At 41.5% G+C, this 16247-nt stretch overlaps 1 protein-coding gene across 6 annotated transcripts in view; it reads left to right on the top strand.

The window, feature by feature from the left end:
* ATN1 (atrophin 1) overlaps window positions 1-16247 on the top strand; it is a 200559-nt gene that overhangs the window by 3238 nt on the left and 181074 nt on the right. The gene's annotated exons all lie outside the window — the stretch shown is intronic.

A 16247-nucleotide genomic window follows, 5' to 3' on the forward strand; every position in this document is an offset into this window, starting at 1 on the left:
CCATGTATGTGTGTATACGATTGCGTCTCTGCGCGCGTCCACAAGCTTCACTTCCCAGAACACACACACGTGTAATGTGTCTGCGTTTAGTAGGAGCTGCAGTGTGTGTGCACGCGCGTGTGCACTGCCAGAATAATGTGAACAGCTTGTTTGATTGGCACTACCTTGCTGGTGAATGCACAGCACCATCCAGTATTATGCACGTGCGCATCACTGACGTGTTGACAGCACGGAGGAGTGTGCACTGCTCTGTGGGTGTTGTATAGTGCACCTAATGTGTGTGTGCACGTCTCTGCCTCGCGCAGGACTGCACACGTTATTGGTCGGTTCACAATCGGAAGGAATGTGCACCAGGTTGTAGACAGTGAGTAGCTTCACGCCTTTTCACATCACTGGCACTTATGTGCAAAATCAACACTTAAGCACATTATCACTGGGTGTGCCTGGCACGATTGGCATCACTGCCGAATGTGCATCGTGCATGTGCAAACTGTCAGCGCAGTGAACAGCGTGTTTAAGTCTGCACAGCACTGGAATGTATGCAGTGCACGTAGGAGTTTCAATATCACTCGAGCACGTGCATCATCTTGGTGAGTTTTCAGGCGCGTGCCTGATCATTCACGAGGCAGGGTTGAGTTCATTGTTGATTGTGCACATACGTGTGTGCCTTATTGGCGAGGGTGGAGGCACCTTCCATGACCAGCTCTATCATTAACAGATTTGGACAGTACACTGGAAACGCACATGTTAGTAATGAGTGTAAACAGACAGTATAACTTAATGTGGATCCCTTACATGGGTGCATAGCATGAAGGCCCTTGCACAACACAGAAAAGCGATAAGTGCATGTTGCTGTGTTGAGATCTCAGCTGTGTGTCACGCAGGGGCCTCCAGCCTGGCCTGGTCTGCGGCCATGATTGGTGAGTGTACACAGAACGCATACGTGTTACCAGAATGTGTGTAGTACGTGTGAGTGATAGGTAGCTCTCGTTTCTTATATATGCCTGATGTGTGTGGTCGTTATTGGAGACCGAACACGTATGTGCTCTACGTGCAAGACTGCACATGACTGGTGAGGACATCATTTGCTCCTGTACATCATTCTGTAGTGTGTGAGCAGAATACAGGAGCCATGTAGCAAGCAATTGTTTTCTCAACGTGGGTACATGTTAACAGCATGTGCTGTTTGCACACACTGCTAAATAGGCATTTCACGAGGGCTCACCCGTTATCTTGTACACTGGGTGCAATAATAGTGTGTATGAGGGTACACTTAGAAGCCAAGGGGAATGACTCCACATGTACCCACTGCTCACTTCATTGGTAAGTGCACAACATGCACTCATTTCCACACAGTCGGCACATGTCAACAATTCTTGAATATGCCCTTTGTGTGTGCGTACACTGCACGGACGAGTGCACGTAGTTGGCAGGTGGATACATACATGACACAGCATGCAGGAGTTTACATGGCACACGCGTGTGGACTGCCTGAAACGTGCACACGATTGAAGAGTAGCAGTTCAAGGGGAAGGACTGTGATCAACAAGTGTCTACTAAAAGCGTAATTAAGCGTGCACGACATGTACAGGTGTCCTCATTCATGAGTAAATACCTGCCCAGACTATATGAATTAACTTAATTGACGATCATGCACAGAAGGAATGAGGCCGCAGTTTGCACAACACAGGAACACGTAATCTGCATGTCAGGAGTGTGCACACCACAAATGATTGGGCACTTCCTATAAGAATATGTAAATTAAAGACATTTGTGCACAGAGTGCAAAAGGGCTCATTGTGCATTAGTAGATAACTGACAGGTTTGCATAGAACACACGAACATGCACTTCCTCGTTTGTTGTGCTCTGTGTGTAGTGTATGTCACGGGGGCTGTGCACACCACTGGGGAGTAGATACTTTGAGAAGTGCATTGCATGCGTAAGTGAGCACATCCTTGATAAATTTGCACCAAATGCACATTCTTTATGAGCCAGTGCATGAATTCTTGGGCAAATTACTGGTGAATGTGCACTGTAATGGGGCATGTACACCAATTCTGGGTGTGTGTATGGAGGTCAGTTGCGTGAATACAATAAATGTGTGTGTGCCTCATTTAGTGCATACTTTGCCACCTCCTTCGAGAGCGCATACAGTGTTCATGTGCGAATAATTGACCATTGAGCACTGCATAATTGGCGAGTTCTTTGTATAAGTGTCATATGTACATATAGGTGATGAAAGTGCTCCCAATTCATTACTCCACTTTATTGGTCAGTGTGCAGCCCGAAGAAAGTGTATATAATAGAACAGTATGTGCATTATTGGTTAGGTCACAGCATTGGTGATTTCACATCCTTAGCTTCTTAGCACAGGATGCCTGGGTACCGATTTATACTTAATGTACAAAGCCCAAAGCTTTCACAGCGCAGGAACGTGTAAATTCCATGTGCACATCGCTGGTGTGCACACCATGCAGGGGTTTGCTCATCATTTGCGATAGATAACATTTGTATTCTTTCAAGCTATTTAAAACCATCACACTATAACATTCACCATCAAGAGAAAATGATTCATGGCTTAATCATTCATTGGATACAGCATCACTCGACTCTATCAGGAGCCAAATCCACTAATGTGCAAGGTGCAGGCAGTGCTGATCACATAAAATCAATCAGATGTCCAATACACTAATTAATATTACTAGGTACGGTTGACAAGACCCCCAACAGCATCTCTGCAACATCATCCAAGAACATGAGCATCATCTCCCACGAATATTTTGATAGGATTTCAACGACCTACTAAAGGGTACTACTTTTTGCCTAGGGGCCACTGATCAGATTAGGTGCAGGGCATGTACTCCCCAGCCCATGAAACCACATTCCAAAACCCAGATAATGTACTCTCAGAAGTAATACTACATTTGCTGTGACAGTTCCATAAACACCTGTGATGCAAAAACAACTTCCTACAGGTATCGCTCTACCAACCAAATATGGGCGACTGTTGAAACAATAAATAAATATTGGAGATGATTTGCGAGTATGCATTGCATGCTTGCTTGACCACGAGTATTCATCATTTTAGAGTTTCTTTTAGAGGGTGTGGGTGCTCCTGCCTCCTAGTTGGTCCCATTATGACCTATTATGTCTTCAGGTCTGAAGGTTTGTTTATGGAAGAGGGCTCTCTTCTCTCTTAATGACCCCTAATTTGGACCAATAGCTTGTTCATGTGTGGAGAAGGCTTGCTTATGTGAACGTATGCTCCTCCCCCTCCGTGACCGCAATGGTGACATACAGCATCTTGAAGCCTGGAGAAGGCTCGTTTATGAAAGAAAGTTCTACCACTCAGTGACACCCATTGTGGCCTATATCGTTTGTTCATGTCTGGAGAAGGCTTCTTTTTTTGGTCAAAGCCTACCAGATTCTAATGACATTTTGGGGACATTTGGAAAGCTTCAATGGGAATGCATTCCGCCTATTGCTTACCATTAGCTTTGTGGTTTGTAACTCACATTTGCTTGCTATCTATTTGCTGGCTTTATTTGTTTTAGGCTGTACAGCTTGAGTTCGTCCATTCCGTTGGCTAAACCTTATTTACTGCATCTTCCACCTGTACTGGATCTCTGTAAACAGGTCTTAAAATCTTGTTCTTATCATGTCACATTTTCTGTACATTCAAAAATAGAGGTCAAACGTCAGGCTCTGTCTTCCAAGGAGCTTGGTGTTTACTGTTCTTTCTCTGACTTCAGAGTGAGAGGATTTATGTGACAATAATGCTGGCTACTCAGGGTGTGCTGTACAATGTTATTTTCTTTTCTAGCACAAAACACAATTTAAATGTTTGTAAATGAACTGTGCTGATATCTCAGAATATGGAAAGCACAAATGAAGCAAAATTAATGGATAATTCTGAAGTGTGAGGGAAACAAATATTTGAATACAATCAAAACGAATCAATACACTAGGTGATATTTTCACCCATTACCTTTTATGCACTGTATAGTAAAACTGTATGTCTGTGCAAATGTAATGGTCATTTTAGTTGAAGACGTGTTGTCTTTAATGGCAGTGAGCTACCACACCATGCATAGTCCACGCCACTATAAAATACTCAGCACCACTCCACACTAAGTCACTCAATGCCACCCCTATACTGCGTCATTGCACTCTACTCTGCACCACCCCACTCTATGCTACTTTACCTAACGCCTCTCTACTGTGCTCTATGCAAATGCACTCTACCCCACACTATAATATGCACAACTGCATTATTCGCCACTGCTCTCAATGCCAGTCCACTCTAAGCTGCTATAATTTACTCTGCACCACTGTACTCTACAACACTGCACTCTACGCCACTCTATTCCACTCTGCACCATTCCACTGTACGCCACTCCAATCTATGCCACTGCAGTCTACCCAGTGCCACTCCACTGCACGCCGCTGCACTCTATGTGAATCTACTCTGCACCACTACACTGTGCGCTACTAGGCTCTACTCTGCAACACATTTTATGCCACTACACTCTACTGCACTCTACACCATTGCACTCTATCACTTTACTCTGCACCACTGTACACCACTGCACTCTACGCCACTGCACTCTGTGCCACCACACTCTACTTTGCACCACTCTAAGCCACTCTTCTGCACTCTGTGCCAGTGTACCCTGCCACTCTAATCTTCTGTGCACCACTGCACTCTGACACAGCACTCTACGCCTCTCTACTCTGCACCACTCTAATCTATGCCAGTGTACTCTACCCCACTCTACTATGCACCACAGCACTCTGCACCACTCTACGCCAATGCACTCTGTCACTCTACTCTGCAAGATTGCACTGTTTCACACTGCACTCTATGCCACTGCACTCTATGCCACTGCACTCTATGCCACTGCACTCTATGCCACTGCACTCTATGCCACTGCACTCTATGCCACTGCACTCTATGCCACTGCACTCTATGCCACTGCACTCTATGCCACTGCACTCTATGCCACTGCACTCTTGAACACTGGACTCCACACCTCTGCACTCTACTCTGCACCACTCACATCTACACCACTCTACTGCACTCTACGTCAGTGCACTCTACACCACTCTACTATTCATCACTCCAATCTATTCTGCACCACTGCACAGCACTGCACTCCTCACCTCACCACTCAACTGCACCCTATGTCACTTTATTCCACTCGGTACCACTCCACTCTATGCCATTGCAGTCTACGCCACTGCAGTTTACTCTGCACCACTCTACTCAACATCACTGCCCTTTATGCCAATGGACTCTACACCACTTTACTCAAAATCAGTGCCACTCTAGTCTCCTCTACGCCACTTCACTCTACAACTCTTTACTCCACTCTGCCATTCCACTCTCCAATGCCATTCCACTCTCCTACTCTACAACAATCTACTCTGCTACACGTCACTCTACTCTACAACACTCTACTTATCACCATCTATGCCACTCTGCTCTACGCTACTCCGCGACACTGTATGCCACTCTACGCCACTCTGAAACTCTACTGCACTTAACTCTACTCTAATCCACAACCTTCCATTCTGACAATCTACTCTCTCCACAACATTTTACACCACCCCATTCTATGACACTCAACTCTACTCTAGGCCACTCTACGACTCTCTACACCACTCCTTAACACTCTACTCTTCTCCACCTTACAACACTCCACTCTCCTCTACCCAACTAACATTTAGCCATGCTGAACAGCAGCCACACTGGTGTACCACATAGCTAAAACATATTGGCAAAGCCAATAGCTATTGCATAGGTGCAACCTATTGGCTTTGAAAATCCATGTTGGAAGAGGGCTGCCCTGCCACTTGATGTGACCCATTGTGACCTATATATTGTCTGTTCATGCTTTGAGAAGGCTTGTTTATGTAAGAACACTCTCCCCCTTAATGACCACTTTTGTGACCTTTGTTTTTTCAGGCCTGGAGAAGGTTTGTTTTAGTAAGAGGGGTCCTGCCCCTTGGTGGCCAATACTTTCTTCACTACTAAAGAGAAGAATGGTTCCTTCGGGATGGTGCCCTTACCTATAGTACAGGGTAGTTGACCAAACGTGTAATGGTTTTATGCATTTGGCATATAGTACAATTGATACTTCAACGGAGACACCGCAATATGTGTGACTGCTTGTATATTCTCATTGTTTCAACCATAGAGTACCCATTCTTTTTGCAGCAAACAATTTACAAATGGTAATAGTATAGATAGAACTCTCCGCTCATCTCTGAGACTAAAATATATGATCAATGTTTGCTTGGTTGCAGGGGACAAAGAGGTCCAACCTCCCCACCTCACCTTGAAGGCAGCTTAACACCATCCCCTTATACACTTCTAGATAAAGCTCAATACTGATATCTAATCAAACATAAGTCGCCAAGTTTCGAGAATAATGTATATTTGCCAAATAGAATCCATTTAGGTGAACCATGAGATGGTCCATAGTTCCAACTTCAGTAAAGCATCTTCTTCAGTATTCTCAATTTTCTTTGTAAATTATTTGTAATTTGTAATGCAAAGTAAACTTGCAGCCAAAGCATTTTATTCTCTTGGAATTTCTTCAGGGCTAACAATAAAAAATCAAGGTCTGGAAATAGCACGAATACTGGGGTGCGACACAGCACTTTTCTGTACGATTACGGTGAAGTGACTGGTACAAGGTTTTCCAAATCCATGAATACCCTTGCCAGTGGCCTTAGATGCATGTATTAATACATCAGGGAAACTATCATGGCGGATTCAAATCCTGAGATGAGACTATTCCATGATATTAAGTGATAATTATGACTTTGATTTTTTTGATCTTTAACCCTGAAGAATTTCTGAGAGAACGAAATGAGTTGGCTGCAGGTTTGTTTTGTTTTGCAAGTTACTCAATTTACAAAAATGATTTGATAATATGTTTGCCTTAAGTTGGAAACATGGACCATTTCATGAATTGCCTGAATGGATTCAATTTGATGAATAAATCTTGATACGTGGAGACTTATGTTTGATTAGATACCAGTATGTGGTATGAAGTATTCTTCTCGTGCATTATGGGTAAGCAGGAGAACTGAATATATCACTATTAGCACACATCTAGGTGCTAGATACAGGGGATTACTTTAACCCTCTTATGAATGTGCTAGTTGGTACAAAGATTAATTGATTGTTGTTGTCACTTTGTCCTTTTCCCCAGGTGTCATCAATACACGATAATTCACCGAGAAACCTAGACGCCGGGTCCGTAGGTTGTAATTGGTCCAACCTATTGTTCACTTTTTTTACATAGGCAGTAGCATTATTTCATAGGTCCTGAGGAAGGCCAAGATTACACAGAATCGCTTTGGCTGAAACATGTAGACCTTGTTTTTTAATCTATGCAGTTATAATTTCAAACTGCATTTGCACTGTTTTTAGATTTGGTGACCAATAGACCACAAATAAAGTTTTAACCCGCACATCACTTCTTTACACATCCTGCACTGCACCCAACACTCACTAAAACTTTTTCACCTATGTTGGATTATAGCAAATCTTAGTCATATTTGCTTTATTTGAAAACACCCCTGAGCTCCTTCCTCTCAGAAAGGGGGTTATAGCCATTGGTTGCACCAGGTTGCAACCTAGGGGAGATCCTAGATGATGAAGCATGTCACCTCGGTGAGTGATGGGATTCCGTCCTTTTAAAAGGATTTTCACTTATTCACACTTAGTTTTCTTTGTGCCACCTTCACTGGGAGATTACCCCTGAATTTTTAGACCCATGGGTATTTTGTTGTTTTCACCAGTATGTGAGTGCCAAGCATTATCTTTAGAGAACACACATTTTGTCATCCAACATAACTAATAAACCAAGGTGCTACAGTGATTAAGAAAGTGATAAGCACAAGGCTTAGTGTAGTGAGTGGTGTATAAAAACAGAGCAATACAAGTGAAAAAAGGATGTCTGACACACTGAAACAAGCATATATATATTAATATTCTACAGGCCAGTTGTGTAATAATTAAGTCAGTAAAGAAGGAGCAATCCCATTTATTGAAAATGTATTGTTTTTTAAACTGTTTCATATAGAGGATCGCTAAATCGGGAGCAAAGCTTGTGCCCATCGCCACCCTTTTAATCTGGATCTAAACTTTATCTGGAAATTTGAAAAAAAAAATATTAAGATTTGTAGTTACCTCAGTTGGGGGGGAAATCTGTTATCAAGTATTATATATGTGACTCAAATAGCATCTGCTTTCGGAATATTGGTATATAGTGCATGGATTTTGAGAGTCGCTAGAATTTAGAGATTGGTCTTTAAATGGAGTCTTCGGTGTATGTGAAAAAATAAGTGCAGTCCCTGAAATATGTCAGGATTTCAGATACAGATGGTTTGATGATGGACATTGGTTCCAGAACAGACCCGCATCCTGATGTGATCGAGTGACCTGGTGGATTAGTTTGAAGTATGGAGAGCTAATGTTTTTTTTTTGTAATTTTGTATGCCGTCATTCAATTTGGTGGTTTTGCTGCATACATTTATGGCTTTGAACTCAGATTGCTTTTTCTAAATTGTTCAAAGTTTATTGGGCACGGGATAAACTTTCATGTCTAGTATCTCTTTGTTGAGCTCTGTAGTTTTCTTTGAACGGACAGTATCTATGCCTAAAATCATTAAATTTCTTGAAATTTAGTTGGAGATGTACCTGAAATCATTTTGCTATCTAAGGTAAACTGTAGCCTCTTACAGGAGGCTATAGTACGTGTTTGTACAAATTCCTGCACAGTAATACAGCACACCTGCCCCATAATGAAAACAAGATCTTTGTTCATGTTAGATGGAGCAAGGGGAAATCTTTTTCGCTCGGCTCATTGAAAAATATGAAGTCCTAGCTTGAAAAAGGTAAATTGTCAGATGGAAAGGATACTGCTTTCGGGACACTTTTGTGTTGATCTCTAACGAAAGCTGTTTTCAGTTAAGAGAGGACACCTGGTCAGAAATGTGTCTATTGTATAGTGGGTTCACTGTTCGTGGCGGTAACAGCTGCTGCATGCAGAACTATATTCCTCTAGGCTTGGGAAAAAGTGTGGCTATATCACAAAATCTATATTCCTCTAAGGAGACTCAGATTGTTTTCAGTTCCAGAGGAGTTCCGCTCAGAGAGAGTGGAAACCACCCTGAGTACGTTAAAGGACTTGAGAAGGGTTATAGGCCTTGCATACCTTAAAGTGACCACGTTTTGTTCAAGAGTTTAGAAAGCTATTTTCAGTCTCTGGGAACTCGTACACGAAAGCACTATATATTGTTTTCAGGTCAAAAGAAAGCAGTGCAGAGTGTGAGGAAATACATTTAGCAACCCACAGTGGTTTCAGTTGCAGAGAAAGCTGTATTAATTTATGGTAAATACCTCCTCTATTTGACTACGGTTGTTTCCAGTTCTGGTTAAATCTTTGTTCTGTGAAAGGGAACACTTACCTATTAGAGATGTACACTGTGTTCAGATCTGGAGAACCATTTGGAGGTGATCCAGAAACCTATTTTTAATGTGGAACTGGAGAAGACTGTATTTAGTGAAAAAGGACAGGCAATATGTGCCCTGTAAAGCCCATAACATTTCAAAGGTCTCTCAAAAGCTCTGTTCTGTACAGTACCTAACCTGCAGGACCTAATTTGTGGTTTGGGCTGAAAAACGTTTTCTTCAGTAGAAGAGGACATCAGTCCTTATAAAAGTAATATGTTTCCAGACCTGATAAATTCTTTGTAAACAGTGGAAGCTGTTGGCAACAGGTATCTTGGATGAAATACCTTTCTGGCTTGTTCTACGTTTAGTTTAATGTAGTTTATGTGAACTGTAATTTCTTTGGAAACAGAACAAGTTGGCTTTTGTAGTTTTTGCACTTTATTCCACAGATAAAAATATTTTCAATAGACCTAATTTGAGAACAAATGTTATAGTCAACATTTATTTCACCCGTCGTGCCTAGGCCTTTTGCACGGCTACAAAATAACAGAAAACAACTAAAGATGATATAACACGAAAGATTTGTAGCACGCTTTGGTGAAGCACTGCAAACATGAAAACTATACTCACCAGAATATTTCATAAGCAGGCGGGCACCATTGTTGTAGTTACAAGACTAAAGACTATGGACCTATGTAGTTAAATTGATGTATGTGAACATTTTTTTTATACAAACTTTGAATGTGAACTTTTAGTAAACAATCTCTAACATGTGAATTAAATACCAGGTTACGGTATTCAGTTGTAATTGGAAGGGGTACCTGTTACCACATAAAAATCTCACAGGCATCACTACTATCAAATGTACTGCATTCAAACGCTTGATTTATCCTTTTCATTCGGATGAAACTACTCTTAGATCACTTTACTTCTAGCTTACCATCAGGCAGTGTCTACCAATTTATCACAGCAAATATAAAGGAAAGAAGTATCAAGGATGTAAACACACATTCTTACCAAGAAAGAACACTAGAAAAAGAGATCCTAGTGCTAAAAATCTGAAACAGCACACCAAGATTATAATTTTGGAAGTAGACAAATGTGGTAATGTAGTGTTACTTTATTTGAAAGTCTACATAAAGGAACCTATGTCGGCTTGTGTTTTTGAAAATGTTAGGCAAGTACCTTACAATGAAAATGCTAGCAGGAATAAAATGAAACAAATCTAGTGGAAATCAACAGGGGAATGAAACACAATATTGAACACCACACCAAGCCTACCCGTATTTAATTCCAGTGGACCTTTAAAGGGGGCTTCCACCACCAGGTTTCCTGGTCATCTCAGGCAAAAAATATTCAGGGACCTTGCCTTCCTCATTTGCGGCACAAAGGCTGTGCTGCTTAAATTACTAAACATGTGCTGGCAAGTATACTTTGTGCTGACAGCTATAGATGGTCCACTTGCATACATCTTCCAGAAATTGTGATGGCTTGAAAGTCGTTCAAGAAGCCCTGCCTACAAGATCAGCATACTAAATAGAAACCTATAAAGTGGTGGTAGAGATGTAACGTAACTAACAATATTTAAGTTGTAATAACATGATCTATCTACATCAACAATAGAATACATTTTTCAGAATAAAATCTATTGGGGGTAGGGATGTCCAGATGTTATTCTGATTTGGTAAGAGACTACAATTCTCCCCAAAGAGTAAATCAGTAAAATGAGTAAGAGTGCCTCCAAACTTCAACTTAAACACAATATTTCCAGAATAATAGGGGAATTTCTAGACCTGGAAAATAACATCAAAAACAATCATCTACCTGACTGGACAGAAAATCAGCAAAGTTGATTATCCGTAAAGTTGCCAATCTAAACACCCCCAAAAAAATACCAAAAGATGCATCTCTGTGTCAAACTAACAGTTTCTGAAGAAAAAGTAAGAGTTTCAATCAAGAAGTTTCAAGAGCAACGATACTCTAACAAACTACTTAGGACACTTTACCCTTGGTTAGATCACACACAGTAAACTGTTTCTGAACAAAAATTTAATTCCTAAGGAAAACAAAATCATCAGTCAGATTTATGACCTTGGTCCGCAAAGGGCACTATAAAATTTGCCGACCAATCCTGAAATATTACCACTTTATTAAAGCTAGTCTCTAGCTGTCTGTGATCCTGCTAATCATCCCATTAATACAACCAAATACGCTCTTAATCAAAGGATATCTTATGCCTTTAGAAACCCTTGTACTAAACCAAAGTCACACTTCACCAGACTGTGGGGATTTGATACGTCGCAACAGCTTCATGAAAGTAAGGTTCAAATAGATCATGAAATTCCCTTACAGAGTGTCTAAGGCTTATCCCATACATTAATGGGTTTACTGTTATAGTAAATATGTGATCTACACAGTACTGTCCCAGCCCCATAAATATAAGGGTTTGAGAAAACTATGCTAACATTTTCAAATCTGACAGTAATTGTTCTCTTTTGAAATGATTCGTAGATTATAATATGCATAAAAAGTAGTTCACTATCACTGCCGTAGGAAAATTGTCACAAAAACGGAGAGGTGGGGACCATCAGCTTCAACTGAGCAAGTTGAAATTTGATTGCACAAGGTACCACATCATCTGCACGAGGATGCAAAAATGCACTGTCAACATCAATATTGCATCTGTCAATTAACATGTTTAAACATGTTTTTTCCTCTCTGTCTCCATCCTAAGAACCTCATTCTGTTCCTGATGCCCATCTTGCAATTGATTATATGAGATTGTTTTTCCATTTTAGTCGCCCTCCACGCACCCCCAATCACTTATTTGCCCAACCCCGCTCTAATTTCCGTTCTTTCTTCTTATATCTATTCTCACTATGAAATTTATAGGCCGTACTTGTGAAATTGGTGAACCCTCTCTCCATGCATACTGTTAAACTTTCAGGTGAAGAATAAACCTGGTGCCACTTCTTCCACTAAACTTTACAATCTTATTCGCTGATGTTCTTCTGTATTTCTTCTAGATATGACCCATGGTTTCAATTTACCACCCCCCTCCAGTCCTTGACTCTGACCACCCACAAACATTGTAATATTTGAGACCTTTGAATACAGTCAGACTCAAGTTCCTTTATTAACACCCACGATCCTATAGTCCGCTTAATTTCTCTATGCATTACCACTACTATGACTGCCACATTGAATTCCTTTTCCCGCACCAGCTTTAACTTTCTGGACGTTAACTTGAGCGGTCCAGATGTAGTGAGGATGCCGCACATCATTGCTTGAAAGTGAGTAATTTTCACACTGATTCAAATTCTAGACATTAATTTACCGAAGCATCACCCTTTTATGGACTTGTTTTCATAAAGCACTCAAATTCCTGTTTATTTCTTCCAGATTCTCTGAAACCTTATTTAAAACTACTCTTCATCCCCTACTCTCAAGAAAGCTGCCTTACTTTTTTTTGTCTTTGAGACTAGTTCCTATCTTTCTTTACTAGCATACTGTGTCTTGTGTTTACAGAAGAACACACAGACTACTTTCCCTATAAATACACAGGCCCCAGCAGGATTACATCTTCTAGCGATGCCCATTTCACATCTCCCATTTTCAATTCAGGCGGAGCAAGCTATTTTCTATCCAAATCTTAATATATTGGACCCCACCCATCACCACAGAATTGACAAAAAAAGCAATTCTGAATCTTAGCAGATACCTCTTACAAAGACAATTGTCTACGGTTACCTGACATGTAGTTTTATGTTTTACAGTGATGTTGCTTACTATAAGACTATTTCAGAAGTTTGTATAATCCTCTTTAAGTTTGAGGGTACTTTTTAGGTCTCGTCTGATCCAGCGCATGCACTGATCTGGCGAGACTTTTAGTCCGTGCTTCAAAAAATGCCACCATGGCCGGCCAACATCTTGCGTGCACGTGCGCCCGCGTACGAGCAGAGGCGCCATATGGCTTTCCTCGTCATGCCCATTAGGGGCATCGCTAGCCGTGCTTGATCATGATCGCGATAACTTTCACTTTCGCGGCCACTCAGGTTTGTGCTATGGAAGCTGAATCATAGTAAGAAGGCGGCATCATATTTCAGTTTGTTTGATTGATGTGATTGCATTCTGGTCTGGCTGTGAGTGCCTGACTGCATTCTCTCTAAGCACGGAACCGTTTTTTTGCAACAAAATACCGAATTTCAGTAACGTGACCGAAGAAGGCTTGTGTCTAATTACCAAATGCAGCCCTGGCTGTAAAAAGCAGCAAAGTGACTTGTTTTCATGTGAAGAACAATACTCTTCACCGGGAGATGAAAAATCATATGGAGAGGGGTGAGCCACCTTTCTCTGGGGCCAGCAGACGTGTGTGCAGTATCAATGAATCCAGCGTTTTATTCATAAACCCGGGAGCGGTGTGTGCGAGTGGTTCACATTCATAAACACAGGAATAGGTGGGCACCTTCCTGCCAGGTGTATTGTCAGCCGGTCTCTGCATCACCCAGTGTTGCACTGCAATACAATAACCATGACAACAGATGCATCAAACTCTTGTAAAATCGTGACAGTTTTATGAATCGCATAATGAACACCCATATTGCATTCCGCACAGTGGCCCTTAAGCTGGACATTTGTGATTTTCCTGAGAAGAATGGAGATGTCCCCTGGAATTTAAGATTCTGATTTGAACTGGCCCGATGGCGCCTGTTTTCCCTTTTTGGTGGCATTCATTGTAAGATGCTGGGTGAGTGGTTTTTCCGTTTTCCTTGAACTCTGTGTAAAACCCTATACTGATACATTTATAATTTGTATGCAAGAATAAATATTTGACCCGCACCAAAGGAGCGTGTCAGCGTTTTTTCAAAATTGAAAAATGTTCTTTAAAGTCAAACGAACACTACTGTGACTGGCTGCAGCTTAAGTGTGCTTGCTATTGTACATGTGGTGAACTTAATGCCTTTCTGAGAGGAGAATACTTCCTTAGTTTTTTTCTCTTCGCTAAAGGAAGTCTAAGACCGAAAATGGTCATTCCGTTTCATCAACAGGAAGCTAGCTGTTAAAGCTTGTAAAGGGGCTCTTAGTTTCCCACTCTTTCCGAAGTACTGCAGAATCACTCTTCCGCCGTTTCAGCAGCCTCGGTGGGCCCTCTCCAAAGGAGCCATTACAGGGGTCACATCGCATGTTACCCGCTGCAGCTCCTTGAAGCCGTTCTCTAAACGCTGTGCTAGTCCCTGTGCCTTGTACTTACCCAACTATTAGTTTGAGTACTTGCGTCTATCCTGTGGGCAGATGTGAAGTTCCATAAAGCCGCGTCCAAAGACCATGTTATTGACTGTCAATTCACATGCTGACTGGGATGGCTTAGTGAGTTAAACCCTCGCCTCTGACAGGTGGTGATCTGCAGGTCAGGGGTTCGAATCCTGGTAGGGACCCACTCCCCCACCGCCCATCCTCCTGAGGCTGGAAAATAGACTACCATTGAACTGAGTAATAATAACACACTGGATATTTACTGCATGTCAAAACAATCCAAAGGTAGAATGAAGCTCCATATATTAAGAACATTATGGGGAAATCACTTTCGGGCTGATTCACACACCCAACTTTCAAAATTGGAAATGTACTCCGGTAAGTTTCTTCCTTTGTTTGGAGACATTTTTGGGACTCACCATCAATCTAAAAACTTTCAAAAGTTATTGATTTCCGTGGTACTCCCACTTCTCAAAATTTACCCCTGAGTAAGTCATTGTCATGCCGTGATCTGCATATGTTTAGATCACTCTTTTCCTACCTCCTCCACAAAGAAATCATTTTTCACTTTATCGAAACCTCTTCTCCCACACTATCATTCAATGTGGCGGTGTCCACTCCACTTATCCACCATGGGATAAGGAAGGACAACTAACTCCTAACGTTGATAGGCGTCGTCTTACAGGCTTTTCCATGTTGAAAAATTACCTGCAAAATGTTTGTGAAATCTGGCAAATGTTCTGGTCTCTTTTCTGCAGTTTTCTCGTTTATCACCCCATCGCACACTGTCCTACCAATAGCCCTAAACTTAAACTAGTGGGAAACCAACCATACCATCAGATTGTCTGGTGTTTGTGCTTTGAATATTCCACTAAGCACTCTAAAAATGACTGGAAATAGATTTTAATAGGCATTTCAGTCAAAGCCAAATTCTAAAATGGATACAAATTGACGTCCCTTTTCACACACATAGCAGAGACTTCCAACTATTGATCTTGTTTGGCGTCTGGACTTGTTTTAGAGTTCGATTGCCAGTGCTTTCAAACAGGCCACTTTCAGGAGTGCTGACACGAATCTCTTTTTTTTTTTATCATCCACCTTTATTGTGTCTTAAAAACATGTTGTTGTTGCTATCTTTTCGAAAATGTAACTCAACCTATTGTTAGGTATCACTTGAACATTCCGCCTCTCTCATCTTGTCACAGCACCTATTCACCATCAACAGTTTATAAACATCATTGCCTTCTAAGTCTCGTCTACACCCAAGGAGACTGTCCCTTGACTGGTATTTCTTCTCTAGGCTGTGAAGCATTCCTGCACCTCTTCCTGGGCATCATCAACTCCTGCCTCTTGTAAATAAAGCTGCAGAACTCTAGCCACGGTCGCCATATTTTCTTGCACTTCATGGGACATCCATGTCCTGCATAGCCCACTGCTTCTGCTACTACACACAACACTAAGTTCCTATACCTTTTATGTACGGAGAGCAATGTATGGCAACTCCACAGCTGCAATATGTCT

Source organism: Lissotriton helveticus, chromosome 7 (genome assembly GCF_964261635.1).
Source record: "Lissotriton helveticus chromosome 7, aLisHel1.1, whole genome shotgun sequence".
Lineage (NCBI taxonomy): Eukaryota > Metazoa > Chordata > Amphibia > Caudata > Salamandridae > Lissotriton > Lissotriton helveticus.